The 16,527-nt window shown below is 52.8% G+C and overlaps 3 non-coding genes and 3 pseudogenes across 3 annotated transcripts; all 6 read right to left on the bottom strand.

The window, feature by feature from the left end:
* Window positions 1-1,912: 1,912 nt before the first annotated feature.
* Window positions 1,913-2,031, bottom strand: LOC123629248. The gene has a single exon (XR_006731948.1). It is a non-coding gene; the product is annotated as a 5S ribosomal RNA (ribosomal RNA).
* Window positions 2,032-3,222: 1,191 nt separating this feature from the next.
* On the bottom strand, window positions 3,223-3,341 carry LOC123629179 (annotated as a pseudogene).
* A 3,459-nt stretch (window positions 3,342-6,800) lies between these two features.
* LOC123629247 lies at window positions 6,801-6,919 on the bottom strand. Its single transcript, XR_006731947.1, has one exon. It is a non-coding gene; the product is annotated as a 5S ribosomal RNA (ribosomal RNA).
* Window positions 6,920-8,110: 1,191 nt separating this feature from the next.
* LOC123629257 lies at window positions 8,111-8,229 on the bottom strand (annotated as a pseudogene).
* A 3,460-nt stretch (window positions 8,230-11,689) lies between these two features.
* Window positions 11,690-11,808, bottom strand: LOC123629246. Its single transcript, XR_006731946.1, has one exon. It is a non-coding gene; the product is annotated as a 5S ribosomal RNA (ribosomal RNA).
* Window positions 11,809-12,999: 1,191 nt separating this feature from the next.
* LOC123629178 lies at window positions 13,000-13,118 on the bottom strand (annotated as a pseudogene).
* Window positions 13,119-16,527: the final 3,409 nt, after the last annotated feature.

The following is a 16,527-nucleotide window of genomic DNA, read 5'->3' as shown; positions in this document are numbered from 1 at the left end:
TGAAGAGGGTCAAAAACAAGCTGCAAACAGGACAAGGTATCTGTAGCCCATATAATTGGCAAAATATTACTGTTACAGAATATCTACGTTTAATACGCTTAATACGCCTTTGGCCCCGTGTCCTCATTATTGGTCAAGGAAATGCAGAATAAAAAATGAAGCCAGATATAGTTTCCAACTCACCAGATTGAGGAAACTTAAGAAACTGATCACTGTGTTGGCTTTGAGGAAAACTCTTGCACACACCCTGCTGATATGGGAGGCGAAATTATAGGACCATTTGGAAAACACTGTAGCCTAAATGGAAATGAATAAACACTGGCATAATTCAGGAGCAAGCATATTCTCTGAGTAGCACGTACCAGAGAGAAGATAGGGCACATGTGACCAGGAAGCATCTAGGGTAATCCTCACGGGAGCCCCTTGTACACGGACCTACTCAAAGATCGGATAAAGATACTTCCGACTGATTCGTGCAGTGCCATTCTCTAGCAGCGCTGATGAACTGCAGCTTCCTGTGTAAGCGAGGAGTATTCTCCAAACAGAAGGTTTCCCCTGGCACACAAGTTACCCAGAAGGAATCCAGAATGGTTCCACATCTATTCTATAAACTGTGAAATTAACAAACTACCTCAATGAGATAGTCCTATAACAGAGAGCAAAAACTTTCAAAGGAAAAGCAAGGAAAAGGATGACAGTCGAGATGGGATTTGTTTGGGAGAAGCGTTTTTGTGGTTCCACGCCTTGAGAAAAAGATACACAGCGGCTTCCGACATATGCATCAACTCCCATTTTTATAAGGTGAGTGGTGGGGTTTTGGTACGGTTAATTCGATTTAATATAATAATCATAATGATAATCATGATCATTATCATCATTCTTTAACATATCCCTTTCCCAAATTAAAAGAAAAAGAGAAAGAAGCAGACTGTAAGTTTCTAGATATAAACCCTGTTTAAATGGGATTATTTATTAATGTGGGGGAAATGATTAGTTTGGGGACTCTGTGTCCGTCTATGGAGGACTACGGGATAGCCTCTCCATCGATGGGAGCCATCATGTACGTTTTTGCTAAGTTTTCCATCGAAGTTGGCACCTTTGCCCCGTAGGTGCTGTGTGGATTTTCTGTGACTTTGAATGTTATCCTTTTCAAGAATTGCATTCATTAGTGTGTATTTGCGAGGAAACAAGAAATATCGAAACTATCGATCGAATGTTGATTTCATCTAGAGCTATCTTGCTGGACTCACCTAGGATTTCTACAGGTCTCCCGCGCATAGGGGCAAACATTCTATTTTGAGAACCGTAGGAGGTGAGGAAAATGAAGAAAGGTGATTTTCCTTTCCCATATATTGTTAGTGTTTTCCCTTGTTGTAGTATGTTTTTGGAGCGTCTCTTGCAGTATCGAACAGAAGGATTTCCTATCGACACCCTGGTCTTGCTCGTGACTGTCCAAAGAATGCTTCTACCTCTTAATCCTTCAGAATATTTTCTAAAGATTTAGACGTTTGAAAAGTGTTTCTAGATGTCTTCGCATCTGGATTCTTAAGTTATGTTCCCGTGAACGGATAGCCAACTGTTTAGATTCTCTTCTTCTGCATATATGGATAGGATCCAATTTTTCCTTTCCCAGGGTGGTAACGTGGTCATCTCCTTGGACAACTTTAGACTGTGTCCTGAATTCAGAGCCGGTCGGTCCGAAGTTCCGGAGGCCCGGGCCTGCGGCAGGTGTGTGAGGGGCGGCAGCCTCGGGGACTGAGCCTCCACATCTCCAATCTGACCCTCTCTCCAGGGGCCACGGGGCGGGGTCCGGGCCGGCCGGGGGCGGGAGCCGGGGCGGGCGCGGAGGGCGAAGGCCCCCCCTCCCCTTCCCAGCCCAGGGGGGCGGGGCAGAAAGAGAGGCAGAGCAAAAAGCCTACGGCACCCGGGATTCCCAGGCGGTCTCCCATCCAAGTACTAACCGGGCCCGACCCTGCTTAGCTTCCGAGGTGAGACGAGATCGGGTGCGTTCAGGGTGGTCTGGCCGTAGACGAGGGCGGCCGCCCCCGGACGCCTCAAGAGGCCGAGCTGCTGCGACGCGTCCCTCCCTGCGCAGTCGGGTCCCTCCCGCCGCCCTGGCCCTTCGCTAGCCCACCTGCCCGGATCGGGGTGGGGGTGGGGGGCCAGGCGGAGCCTCACGGGTCTCGCGCGCGCACCCTCCCACCCCCACCCAAACCACGGACGCACCGCCGTCCCACAGCCCGAGGAGCAGACCCACGGGCACGCGCGCAGGGACAGGCTTCCACGCGTGGGAGCGGAGGGCCGGAGCCGGAGAGTGCGCGAGAGAGGGCCCTCCGCCGGCCCACGCGAGGGCACGGTGGGGAGGGGCTTTGGGGCGGGGCCGGGAGGAGGAGGCAGGGCCGTGCCTGCCGCTGGTCCGTCACCCGGAGGTCCTGAAGATCTGCAGTGTCCCCCCCCACCCCGCCACCCCACCCCCGTCCGGGGAGGACCGTTCTGCCCCGATTCCCCTCAGGGCCTGCGTGTGGCAGCAGCCCCCGCGCGGGGGCGGGGGGCGGCGCGGGGGGCCAGAGCCGGCTATCCTGTGGCCCGCTGGGGTGGGGTTTGGGGTGTGTAGCCAGGGGTCAAGGGGCCGGTGGGTGGTTTGGGTTTGGGTGCGTGCGCTCCGTGTGCTGTTGTGTGTCCTCTCTGCCCAGGTGGCCAGCGACTCGCCCTGTGCGGCGCGCCGGTGTGTCTCTCGGGAGCCCCGGCGGCGGCGAGGAGCCCGCCCGGCGTGAGGCCCGGGCCCGAGGCCCGGGTGTGCGGCGGAGAGAAAGTGCACGGTGGGCCGGGTGTCCGGGGGCCCAGGACACGGTTTGCCGCCGTGGGCTGTCCCGCGCCGGGTGTACGCGATGTCCCGGAGTGCGGGGCGGCGGGTGCGGGGTCGGGGGGAGAGGAGACCCAGCGGCACTTAGGGATCCCGCCGCCCGGCCCCGGCCCGGTGTGGGGCCCAGGGTTGGGGCTCCGCTGCCGGCCCAACGGAACGCCTGGGACGCTCTGCCGCTGCCGCCACCTGGCGGTGGTGCTGCAGCGGGGGAGAGGGGAGGAAGCCCCGGGCGGGGGCAGCGGGTCGCGCCGAGGGGGGGGAGGGGCCGGGGCCCGAGGGCGAAAGTGGGGGCGGGCGCAGAAGGCGGGGGCCCCCCCCACCCCCGACCCCCCAGCGGGCGGGACAAAAGAAGAAGCAAAAGCCTACAGCACCCGGTATTCCCAGGCGGTCTCCCATCCAAGTACTAACCTGGCCCGACCCTGCTTAGCTTCCCAGACCAGAGGAGATCGGGCACGTTCAGGGTGCTATGGCCCTAGACGGCAGCGGCCGTCCCCGGACGCCTCGAGAGGCCCAGCTGCTACGCGGCCCTCCCGGCCCAGCGCCCCCCACCCGACCCCGCGCCCTCCTGCTGCCCAGTAGCCTTCAGAGCCTCGCTCTCTAGCTGCTACATACACACCAAACACTCAACACTTTGCCACAAACACATACACCAATGACAACAAAATTCAAACACTCAATAGCACATCTATTCAAAGCACGGAGGACACAAACGGGAGGACAATGTGTGACTTGTCAGATTCTACAGACGTCAGGAGCCCACATGAAGGCTCAGGGAAATATTCCAAAGGAGTGTGACGTGGCTCAGAGCTCCTTGGACATGAGCAGACTGGCTTCGGCGGACGGCAGCTCTTACATTTTCACAGTGCAGCCGGAACAATAGAAGGTTCCTTCCTCGCCTTTCCTAGTTCATGCAGTAGGAACCAGTCCACGGTTCTATGGTGCATGGCTACGATTATTCTGTGGGATCCTGCAAAGAAGAAATGCTGTTGGTGTCTTTGGGTACTGGGAATCTGGGTGTGAGAGGAAGAGGTGAAATCGGTAAAGTAATGTAAAAAAACTCTCAGTTCTCAGTTTGAACTTGGATTATCAGTGTAAACTCAATGTGTTTTCCTGTAATTTTTTTTTTCTTTTCTTTCTCTCTTTCTTTCTTTTCTTTTCTTTTTTTTTTTTTTTTTTTTTTTAAGTTTTTCCACGGTAAGTGCTGAGACATAGGTGCGAACTCGACACTAGTGCATTTCACCAGCCTCTAGATCGTGGTCTCCACCAACCATCGTTATTAAACGGTCCTAAGACTTACTGGAGACATACGCTGACTTGAAGTCTGGGGCGGGAAACGCACGCTTCTCATACTGGGAAGCGCGGATGCTACCATATCCAACAGGACGAGGGTCACGTCAAAAGACACAGGAACCAGAATGAGTAGACTCCCGTTTGCCAAACACAGGACGGTTTGATCGCCAGCAAGTCTAATGATTGCAAGATATTGAAACACGTTAAATACGTTTAAATCCACGATGAAACCCCTCACAATGCAAAAATAGCTCGGGTCACTGCGGACAGCGGTAGGAAACAAAGGGAAATGGTGACAACCGGGGCTGCCCCCGACTAGTCGCGATGTATGGACACTCTTTCAAAAGACATCTCAACCCCTCACAAGGTATGGACTGTATTTGGACTGGATTCAAAGAAACTGAAATGAGCGTGTGTGTCTCAGGGAAACGCAAACATTGAGTACTTGCTGTTATCTCTAACACGGTGAAATTTTTACATGGAATAAGGTGGCTGTGAGTACCCTGAAAAAGGGAAGAAAGCCTCTACCTTTGATAGAAACATATTGACTTTTTATCGTTGGAGGGATATTATTAAGGGGATCATGAACTTAAGGTAGGAGGGGTATAAAAGAAACAAGATCTGGCCAGGGGTTGGTGATTTCTTGAGTCAGGGGAGTGAGAAAATACTCTACTATTCTTTCCGATTTTGTTTCTATTCCAAATTTCCCATCATGAAAAGTTTCCAAAGATACCATGAAGAGGGTCAAAAACAAGCTGCAAACAGGACAAGGTATCTGTAGCCCATATAATTGGCAAAATATTACTGTTACAGAATATCTACGTTTAATACGCTTAATACGCCTTTGGCCCCGTGTCCTCATTATTGGTCAAGGAAATGCAGAATAAAAAATGAAGCCAGATATAGTTTCCAACTCACCAGATTGAGGAAACTTAAGAAACTGATCACTGTGTTGGCTTTGAGGAAAACTCTTGCACACACCCTGCTGATATGGGAGGCGAAATTATAGGACCATTTGGAAAACACTGTAGCCTAAATGGAAATGAATAAACACTGGCATAATTCAGGAGCAAGCATATTCTCTGAGTAGCACGTACCAGAGAGAAGATAGGGCACATGTGACCAGGAAGCATCTAGGGTAATCCTCACGGGAGCCCCTTGTACACGGACCTACTCAAAGATCGGATAAAGATACTTCCGACTGATTCGTGCAGTGCCATTCTCTAGCAGCGCTGATGAACTGCAGCTTCCTGTGTAAGCGAGGAGTATTCTCCAAACAGAAGGTTTCCCCTGGCACACAAGTTACCCAGAAGGAATCCAGAATGGTTCCACATCTATTCTATAAACTGTGAAATTAACAAACTACCTCAATGAGATAGTCCTATAACAGAGAGCAAAAACTTTCAAAGGAAAAGCAAGGAAAAGGATGACAGTCGAGATGGGATTTGTTTGGGAGAAGCGTTTTTGTGGTTCCACGCCTTGAGAAAAAGATACACAGCGGCTTCCGACATATGCATCAACTCCCATTTTTATAAGGTGAGTGGTGGGGTTTTGGTACGGTTAATTCGATTTAATATAATAATCATAATGATAATCATGATCATTATCATCATTCTTTAACATATCCCTTTCCCAAATTAAAAGAAAAAGAGAAAGAAGCAGACTGTAAGTTTCTAGATATAAACCCTGTTTAAATGGGATTATTTATTAATGTGGGGGAAATGATTAGTTTGGGGACTCTGTGTCCGTCTATGGAGGACTACGGGATAGCCTCTCCATCGATGGGAGCCATCATGTACGTTTTTGCTAAGTTTTCCATCGAAGTTGGCACCTTTGCCCCGTAGGTGCTGTGTGGATTTTCTGTGACTTTGAATGTTATCCTTTTCAAGAATTGCATTCATTAGTGTGTATTTGCGAGGAAACAAGAAATATCGAAACTATCGATCGAATGTTGATTTCATCTAGAGCTATCTTGCTGGACTCACCTAGGATTTCTACAGGTCTCCCGCGCATAGGGGCAAACATTCTATTTTGAGAACCGTAGGAGGTGAGGAAAATGAAGAAAGGTGATTTTCCTTTCCCATATATTGTTAGTGTTTTCCCTTGTTGTAGTATGTTTTTGGAGCGTCTCTTGCAGTATCGAACAGAAGGATTTCCTATCGACACCCTGGTCTTGCTCGTGACTGTCCAAAGAATGCTTCTACCTCTTAATCCTTCAGAATATTTTCTAAAGATTTAGACGTTTGAAAAGTGTTTCTAGATGTCTTCGCATCTGGATTCTTAAGTTATGTTCCCGTGAACGGATAGCCAACTGTTTAGATTCTCTTCTTCTGCATATATGGATAGGATCCAATTTTTCCTTTCCCAGGGTGGTAACGTGGTCATCTCCTTGGACAACTTTAGACTGTGTCCTGAATTCAGAGCCGGTCGGTCCGAAGTTCCGGAGGCCCGGGCCTGCGGCAGGTGTGTGAGGGGCGGCAGCCTCGGGGACTGAGCCTCCACATCTCCAATCTGACCCTCTCTCCAGGGGCCACGGGGCGGGGTCCGGGCCGGCCGGGGGCGGGAGCCGGGGCGGGCGCGGAGGGCGAAGGCCCCCCCTCCCCTTCCCAGCCCAGGGGGGCGGGGCAGAAAGAGAGGCAGAGCAAAAAGCCTACGGCACCCGGGATTCCCAGGCGGTCTCCCATCCAAGTACTAACCGGGCCCGACCCTGCTTAGCTTCCGAGGTGAGACGAGATCGGGTGCGTTCAGGGTGGTCTGGCCGTAGACGAGGGCGGCCGCCCCCGGACGCCTCAAGAGGCCGAGCTGCTGCGACGCGTCCCTCCCTGCGCAGTCGGGTCCCTCCCGCCGCCCTGGCCCTTCGCTAGCCCACCTGCCCGGATCGGGGTGGGGGTGGGGGGCCAGGCGGAGCCTCACGGGTCTCGCGCGCGCACCCTCCCACCCCCACCCAAACCACGGACGCACCGCCGTCCCACAGCCCGAGGAGCAGACCCACGGGCACGCGCGCAGGGACAGGCTTCCACGCGTGGGAGCGGAGGGCCGGAGCCGGAGAGTGCGCGAGAGAGGGCCCTCCGCCGGCCCACGCGAGGGCACGGTGGGGAGGGGCTTTGGGGCGGGGCCGGGAGGAGGAGGCAGGGCCGTGCCTGCCGCTGGTCCGTCACCCGGAGGTCCTGAAGATCTGCAGTGTCCCCCCCCACCCCGCCACCCCACCCCCGTCCGGGGAGGACCGTTCTGCCCCGATTCCCCTCAGGGCCTGCGTGTGGCAGCAGCCCCCGCGCGGGGGCGGGGGGCGGCGCGGGGGGCCAGAGCCGGCTATCCTGTGGCCCGCTGGGGTGGGGTTTGGGGTGTGTAGCCAGGGGTCAAGGGGCCGGTGGGTGGTTTGGGTTTGGGTGCGTGCGCTCCGTGTGCTGTTGTGTGTCCTCTCTGCCCAGGTGGCCAGCGACTCGCCCTGTGCGGCGCGCCGGTGTGTCTCTCGGGAGCCCCGGCGGCGGCGAGGAGCCCGCCCGGCGTGAGGCCCGGGCCCGAGGCCCGGGTGTGCGGCGGAGAGAAAGTGCACGGTGGGCCGGGTGTCCGGGGGCCCAGGACACGGTTTGCCGCCGTGGGCTGTCCCGCGCCGGGTGTACGCGATGTCCCGGAGTGCGGGGCGGCGGGTGCGGGGTCGGGGGGAGAGGAGACCCAGCGGCACTTAGGGATCCCGCCGCCCGGCCCCGGCCCGGTGTGGGGCCCAGGGTTGGGGCTCCGCTGCCGGCCCAACGGAACGCCTGGGACGCTCTGCCGCTGCCGCCACCTGGCGGTGGTGCTGCAGCGGGGGAGAGGGGAGGAAGCCCCGGGCGGGGGCAGCGGGTCGCGCCGAGGGGGGGGAGGGGCCGGGGCCCGAGGGCGAAAGTGGGGGCGGGCGCAGAAGGCGGGGGGCCCCCCCACCCCCGACCCCCCAGCGGGCGGGACAAAAGAAGAAGCAAAAGCCTACAGCACCCGGTATTCCCAGGCGGTCTCCCATCCAAGTACTAACCTGGCCCGACCCTGCTTAGCTTCCCAGACCAGACGAGATCGGGCACGTTCAGGGTGCTATGGCCCTAGACGGCAGCGGCCGTCCCCGGACGCCTCGAGAGGCCCAGCTGCTACGCGGCCCTCCCGGCCCAGCGCCCCCCACCCGACCCCGCGCCCTCCTGCTGCCCAGTAGCCTTCAGAGCCTCGCTCTCTAGCTGCTACATACACACCAAACACTCAACACTTTGCCACAAACACATACACCAATGACAACAAAATTCAAACACTCAATAGCACATCTATTCAAAGCACGGAGGACACAAACGGGAGGACAATGTGTGACTTGTCAGATTCTACAGACGTCAGGAGCCCACATGAAGGCTCAGGGAAATATTCCAAAGGAGTGTGACGTGGCTCAGAGCTCCTTGGACATGAGCAGACTGGCTTCGGCGGACGGCAGCTCTTACATTTTCACAGTGCAGCCGGAACAATAGAAGGTTCCTTCCTCGCCTTTCCTAGTTCATGCAGTAGGAACCAGTCCACGGTTCTATGGTGCATGGCTACGATTATTCTGTGGGATCCTGCAAAGAAGAAATGCTGTTGGTGTCTTTGGGTACTGGGAATCTGGGTGTGAGAGGAAGAGGTGAAATCGGTAAAGTAATGTAAAAAAACTCTCAGTTCTCAGTTTGAACTTGGATTATCAGTGTAAACTCAATGTGTTTTCCTGTAATTTTTTTTTTCTTTTCTTTCTCTCTTTCTTTCTTTTCTTTTCTTTTTTTTTTTTTTTTTTTTTTTTAAGTTTTTCCACGGTAAGTGCTGAGACATAGGTGCGAACTCGACACTAGTGCATTTCACCAGCCTCTAGATCGTGGTCTCCGCCAACCATCGTTATTAAACGGTCCTAAGACTTACTGGAGACATACGCTGACTTGAAGTCTGGGGCGGGAAACGCACGCTTCTCATACTGGGAAGCGCGGATGCTACCATATCCAACAGGACGAGGGTCACGTCAAAAGACACAGGAACCAGAATGAGTAGACTCCCGTTTGCCAAACACAGGACGGTTTGATCGCCAGCAAGTCTAATGATTGCAAGATATTGAAACACGTTAAATACGTTTAAATCCACGATGAAACCCCTCACAATGCAAAAATAGCTCGGGTCACTGCGGACAGCGGTAGGAAACAAAGGGAAATGGTGACAACCGGGGCTGCCCCCGACTAGTCGCGATGTATGGACACTCTTTCAAAAGACATCTCAACCCCTCACAAGGTATGGACTGTATTTGGACTGGATTCAAAGAAACTGAAATGAGCGTGTGTGTCTCAGGGAAACGCAAACATTGAGTACTTGCTGTTATCTCTAACACGGTGAAATTTTTACATGGAATAAGGTGGCTGTGAGTACCCTGAAAAAGGGAAGAAAGCCTCTACCTTTGATAGAAACATATTGACTTTTTATCGTTGGAGGGATATTATTAAGGGGATCATGAACTTAAGGTAGGAGGGGTATAAAAGAAACAAGATCTGGCCAGGGGTTGGTGATTTCTTGAGTCAGGGGAGTGAGAAAATACTCTACTATTCTTTCCGATTTTGTTTCTATTCCAAATTTCCCATCATGAAAAGTTTCCAAAGATACCATGAAGAGGGTCAAAAACAAGCTGCAAACAGGACAAGGTATCTGTAGCCCATATAATTGGCAAAATATTACTGTTACAGAATATCTACGTTTAATACGCTTAATACGCCTTTGGCCCCGTGTCCTCATTATTGGTCAAGGAAATGCAGAATAAAAAATGAAGCCAGATATAGTTTCCAACTCACCAGATTGAGGAAACTTAAGAAACTGATCACTGTGTTGGCTTTGAGGAAAACTCTTGCACACACCCTGCTGATATGGGAGGCGAAATTATAGGACCATTTGGAAAACACTGTAGCCTAAATGGAAATGAATAAACACTGGCATAATTCAGGAGCAAGCATATTCTCTGAGTAGCACGTACCAGAGAGAAGATAGGGCACATGTGACCAGGAAGCATCTAGGGTAATCCTCACGGGAGCCCCTTGTACACGGACCTACTCAAAGATCGGATAAAGATACTTCCGACTGATTCGTGCAGTGCCATTCTCTAGCAGCGCTGATGAACTGCAGCTTCCTGTGTAAGCGAGGAGTATTCTCCAAACAGAAGGTTTCCCCTGGCACACAAGTTACCCAGAAGGAATCCAGAATGGTTCCACATCTATTCTATAAACTGTGAAATTAACAAACTACCTCAATGAGATAGTCCTATAACAGAGAGCAAAAACTTTCAAAGGAAAAGCAAGGAAAAGGATGACAGTCGAGATGGGATTTGTTTGGGAGAAGCGTTTTTGTGGTTCCACGCCTTGAGAAAAAGATACACAGCGGCTTCCGACATATGCATCAACTCCCATTTTTATAAGGTGAGTGGTGGGGTTTTGGTACGGTTAATTCGATTTAATATAATAATCATAATGATAATCATGATCATTATCATCATTCTTTAACATATCCCTTTCCCAAATTAAAAGAAAAAGAGAAAGAAGCAGACTGTAAGTTTCTAGATATAAACCCTGTTTAAATGGGATTATTTATTAATGTGGGGGAAATGATTAGTTTGGGGACTCTGTGTCCGTCTATGGAGGACTACGGGATAGCCTCTCCATCGATGGGAGCCATCATGTACGTTTTTGCTAAGTTTTCCATCGAAGTTGGCACCTTTGCCCCGTAGGTGCTGTGTGGATTTTCTGTGACTTTGAATGTTATCCTTTTCAAGAATTGCATTCATTATTGTGTATTTGCGAGGAAACAAGAAATATCGAAACTATCGATCGAATGTTGATTTCATCTAGAGCTATCTTGCTGGACTCACCTAGGATTTCTACAGGTCTCCCGCGCATAGGGGCAAACATTCTATTTTGAGAACCGTAGGAGGTGAGGAAAATGAAGAAAGGTGATTTTCCTTTCCCATATATTGTTAGTGTTTTCCCTTGTTGTAGTATGTTTTTGGAGCGTCTCTTGCAGTATCGAACAGAAGGATTTCCTATCGACACCCTGGTCTTGCTCGTGACTGTCCAAAGAATGCTTCTACCTCTTAATCCTTCAGAATATTTTCTAAAGATTTAGACGTTTGAAAAGTGTTTCTAGATGTCTTCGCATCTGGATTCTTAAGTTATGTTCCCGTGAACGGATAGCCAACTGTTTAGATTCTCTTCTTCTGCATATATGGATAGGATCCAATTTTTCCTTTCCCAGGGTGGTAACGTGGTCATCTCCTTGGACAACTTTAGACTGTGTCCTGAATTCAGAGCCGGTCGGTCCGAAGTTCCGGAGGCCCGGGCCTGCGGCAGGTGTGTGAGGGGCGGCAGCCTCGGGGACTGAGCCTCCACATCTCCAATCTGACCCTCTCTCCAGGGGCCACGGGGCGGGGTCCGGGCCGGCCGGGGGCGGGAGCCGGGGCGGGCGCGGAGGGCGAAGGCCCCCCCTCCCCTTCCCAGCCCAGGGGGGCGGGGCAGAAAGAGAGGCAGAGCAAAAAGCCTACGGCACCCGGGATTCCCAGGCGGTCTCCCATCCAAGTACTAACCGGGCCCGACCCTGCTTAGCTTCCGAGGTGAGACGAGATCGGGTGCGTTCAGGGTGGTCTGGCCGTAGACGAGGGCGGCCGCCCCCGGACGCCTCAAGAGGCCGAGCTGCTGCGACGCGTCCCTCCCTGCGCAGTCGGGTCCCTCCCGCCGCCCTGGCCCTTCGCTAGCCCACCTGCCCGGATCGGGGTGGGGGTGGGGGGCCAGGCGGAGCCTCACGGGTCTCGCGCGCGCACCCTCCCACCCCCACCCAAACCACGGACGCACCGCCGTCCCACAGCCCGAGGAGCAGACCCACGGGCACGCGCGCAGGGACAGGCTTCCACGCGTGGGAGCGGAGGGCCGGAGCCGGAGAGTGCGCGAGAGAGGGCCCTCCGCCGGCCCACGCGAGGGCACGGTGGGGAGGGGCTTTGGGGCGGGGCCGGGAGGAGGAGGCAGGGCCGTGCCTGCCGCTGGTCCGTCACCCGGAGGTCCTGAAGATCTGCAGTGTCCCCCCCCACCCCGCCACCCCACCCCCGTCTGGGGAGGACCGTTCTGCCCCGATTCCCCTCAGGGCCTGCGTGTGGCAGCAGCCCCCGCGCGGGGGCGGGGGGCGGCGCGGGGGGCCAGAGCCGGCTATCCTGTGGCCCGCTGGGGTGGGGTTTGGGGTGTGTAGCCAGGGGTCAAGGGGCCGGTGGGTGGTTTGGGTTTGGGTGCGTGCGCTCCGTGTGCTGTTGTGTGTCCTCTCTGCCCAGGTGGCCAGCGACTCGCCCTGTGCGGCGCGCCGGTGTGTCTCTCGGGAGCCCCGGCGGCGGCGAGGAGCCCGCCCGGCGTGAGGCCCGGGCCCGAGGCCCGGGTGTGCGGCGGAGAGAAAGTGCACGGTGGGCCGGGTGTCCGGGGGCCCAGGACACGGTTTGCCGCCGTGGGCTGTCCCGCGCCGGGTGTACGCGATGTCCCGGAGTGCGGGGCGGCGGGTGCGGGGTCGGGGGGAGAGGAGACCCAGCGGCACTTAGGGATCCCGCCGCCCGGCCCCGGCCCGGTGTGGGGCCCAGGGTTGGGGCTCCGCTGCCGGCCCAACGGAACGCCTGGGACGCTCTGCCGCTGCCGCCACCTGGCGGTGGTGCTGCAGCGGGGGAGAGGGGAGGAAGCCCCGGGCGGGGGCAGCGGGTCGCGCCGAGGGGGGGGAGGGGCCGGGGCCCGAGGGCGAAAGTGGGGGCGGGCGCAGAAGGCGGGGGGCCCCCCCACCCCCGACCCCCCAGCGGGCGGGACAAAAGAAGAAGCAAAAGCCTACAGCACCCGGTATTCCCAGGCGGTCTCCCATCCAAGTACTAACCTGGCCCGACCCTGCTTAGCTTCCCAGACCAGAGGAGATCGGGCACGTTCAGGGTGCTATGGCCCTAGACGGCAGCGGCCGTCCCCGGACGCCTCGAGAGGCCCAGCTGCTACGCGGCCCTCCCGGCCCAGCGCCCCCCACCCGACCCCGCGCCCTCCTGCTGCCCAGTAGCCTTCAGAGCCTCGCTCTCTAGCTGCTACATACACACCAAACACTCAACACTTTGCCACAAACACATACACCAATGACAACAAAATTCAAACACTCAATAGCACATCTATTCAAAGCACGGAGGACACAAACGGGAGGACAATGTGTGACTTGTCAGATTCTACAGACGTCAGGAGCCCACATGAAGGCTCAGGGAAATATTCCAAAGGAGTGTGACGTGGCTCAGAGCTCCTTGGACATGAGCAGACTGGCTTCGGCGGACGGCAGCTCTTACATTTTCACAGTGCAGCCGGAACAATAGAAGGTTCCTTCCTCGCCTTTCCTAGTTCATGCAGTAGGAACCAGTCCACGGTTCTATGGTGCATGGCTACGATTATTCTGTGGGATCCTGCAAAGAAGAAATGCTGTTGGTGTCTTTGGGTACTGGGAATCTGGGTGTGAGAGGAAGAGGTGAAATCGGTAAAGTAATGTAAAAAAACTCTCAGTTCTCAGTTTGAACTTGGATTATCAGTGTAAACCCAATGTGTTTTCCTGTAATTTTTTTTTCTTTTCTTTCTCTCTTTCTTTCTTTTCTTTTCTTTTTTTTTTTTTTTTTTTTTTAAGTTTTTCCACGGAAAGTGCTGAGACATAGGTGCGAACTCGACACTAGTGCATTTCACCAGCCTCTAGATCGTGGTCTCCGCCAACCATCGTTATTAAACGGTCCTAAGACTTACTGGAGACATACGCTGACTTGAAGTCTGGGGCGGGAAACGCACGCTTCTCATACTGGGAAGCGCGGATGCTACCATATCCAACAGGACGAGGGTCACGTCAAAAGACACAGGAACCAGAATGAGTAGACTCCCGTTTGCCAAACACAGGACGGTTTGATCGCCAGCAAGTCTAATGATTGCAAGATATTGAAACACGTTAAATACGTTTAAATCCACGATGAAACCCCTCACAATGCAAAAATAGCTCGGGTCACTGCGGACAGCGGTAGGAAACAAAGGGAAATGGTGACAACCGGGGCTGCCCCCGACTAGTCGCGATGTATGGACACTCTTTCAAAAGACATCTCAACCCCTCACAAGGTATGGACTGTATTTGGACTGGATTCAAAGAAACTGAAATGAGCGTGTGTGTCTCAGGGAAACGCAAACATTGAGTACTTGCTGTTATCTCTAACACGGTGAAATTTTTACATGGAATAAGGTGGCTGTGAGTACCCTGAAAAAGGGAAGAAAGCCTCTACCTTTGATAGAAACATATTGACTTTTTATCGTTGGAGGGATATTATTAAGGGGATCATGAACTTAAGGTAGGAGGGGTATAAAAGAAACAAGATCTGGCCAGGGGTTGGTGATTTCTTGAGTCAGGGGAGTGAGAAAATACTCTACTATTCTTTCCGATTTTGTTTCTATTCCAAATTTCCCATCATGAAAAGTTTCCAAAGATACCATGAAGAGGGTCAAAAACAAGCTGCAAACAGGACAAGGTATCTGTAGCCCATATAATTGGCAAAATATTACTGTTACAGAATATCTACGTTTAATACGCTTAATACGCCTTTGGCCCCGTGTCCTCATTATTGGTCAAGGAAATGCAGAATAAAAAATGAAGCCAGATATAGTTTCCAACTCACCAGATTGAGGAAACTTAAGAAACTGATCACTGTGTTGGCTTTGAGGAAAACTCTTGCACACACCCTGCTGATATGGGAGGCGAAATTATAGGACCATTTGGAAAACACTGTAGCCTAAATGGAAATGAATAAACACTGGCATAATTCAGGAGCAAGCATATTCTCTGAGTAGCACGTACCAGAGAGAAGATAGGGCACATGTGACCAGGAAGCATCTAGGGTAATCCTCACGGGAGCCCCTTGTACACGGACCTACTCAAAGATCGGATAAAGATACTTCCGACTGATTCGTGCAGTGCCATTCTCTAGCAGCGCTGATGAACTGCAGCTTCCTGTGTAAGCGAGGAGTATTCTCCAAACAGAAGGTTTCCCCTGGCACACAAGTTACCCAGAAGGAATCCAGAATGGTTCCACATCTATTCTATAAACTGTGAAATTAACAAACTACCTCAATGAGATAGTCCTATAACAGAGAGCAAAAACTTTCAAAGGAAAAGCAAGGAAAAGGATGACAGTCGAGATGGGATTTGTTTGGGAGAAGCGTTTTTGTGGTTCCACGCCTTGAGAAAAAGATACACAGCGGCTTCCGACATATGCATCAACTCCCATTTTTATAAGGTGAGTGGTGGGGTTTTGGTACGGTTAATTCGATTTAATATAATAATCATAATGATAATCATGATCATTATCATCATTCTTTAACATATCCCTTTCCCAAATTAAAAGAAAAAGAGAAAGAAGCAGACTGTAAGTTTCTAGATATAAACCCTGTTTAAATGGGATTATTTATTAATGTGGGGGAAATGATTAGTTTGGGGACTCTGTGTCCGTCTATGGAGGACTACGGGATAGCCTCTCCATCGATGGGAGCCATCATGTACGTTTTTGCTAAGTTTTCCATCGAAGTTGGCACCTTTGCCCCGTAGGTGCTGTGTGGATTTTCTGTGACTTTGAATGTTATCCTTTTCAAGAATTGCATTCATTATTGTGTATTTGCGAGGAAACAAGAAATATCGAAACTATCGATCGAATGTTGATTTCATCTAGAGCTATCTTGCTGGACTCACCTAGGATTTCTACAGGTCTCCCGCGCATAGGGGCAAACATTCTATTTTGAGAACCGTAGGAGGTGAGGAAAATGAAGAAAGGTGATTTTCCTTTCCCATATATTGTTAGTGTTTTCCCTTGTTGTAGTATGTTTTTGGAGCGTCTCTTGCAGTATCGAACAGAAGGATTTCCTATCGACACCCTGGTCTTGCTCGTGACTGTCCAAAGAATGCTTCTACCTCTTAATCCTTCAGAATATTTTCTAAAGATTTAGACGTTTGAAAAGTGTTTCTAGATGTCTTCGCATCTGGATTCTTAAGTTATGTTCCCGTGAACGGATAGCCAACTGTTTAGATTCTCTTCTTCTGCATATATGGATAGGATCCAATTTTTCCTTTCCCAGGGTGGTAACGTGGTCATCTCCTTGGACAACTTTAGACTGTGTCCTGAATTCAGAGCCGGTCGGTCCGAAGTTCCGGAGGCCCGGGCCTGCGGCAGGTGTGTGAGGGGCGGCAGCCTCGGGGACTGAGCCTCCACATCTCCAATCTGACCCTCTCTCCAGGGGCCACGGGGCGGGGTCCGGGCCGGCCGGGGGCGGGAGCCGGGGCGGGCGCGGAGGGCGAAGGCCCCCCCT

This window comes from Lemur catta (genome assembly GCF_020740605.2).
Source record: "Lemur catta isolate mLemCat1 chromosome 20 unlocalized genomic scaffold, mLemCat1.pri SUPER_20_unloc_1, whole genome shotgun sequence".
Taxonomy (NCBI): domain Eukaryota; kingdom Metazoa; phylum Chordata; class Mammalia; order Primates; family Lemuridae; genus Lemur; species Lemur catta.
The sequence above is the reverse complement of the archived record's forward strand: the minus strand, read 5'-3'. Positions and strand labels throughout refer to the sequence as shown.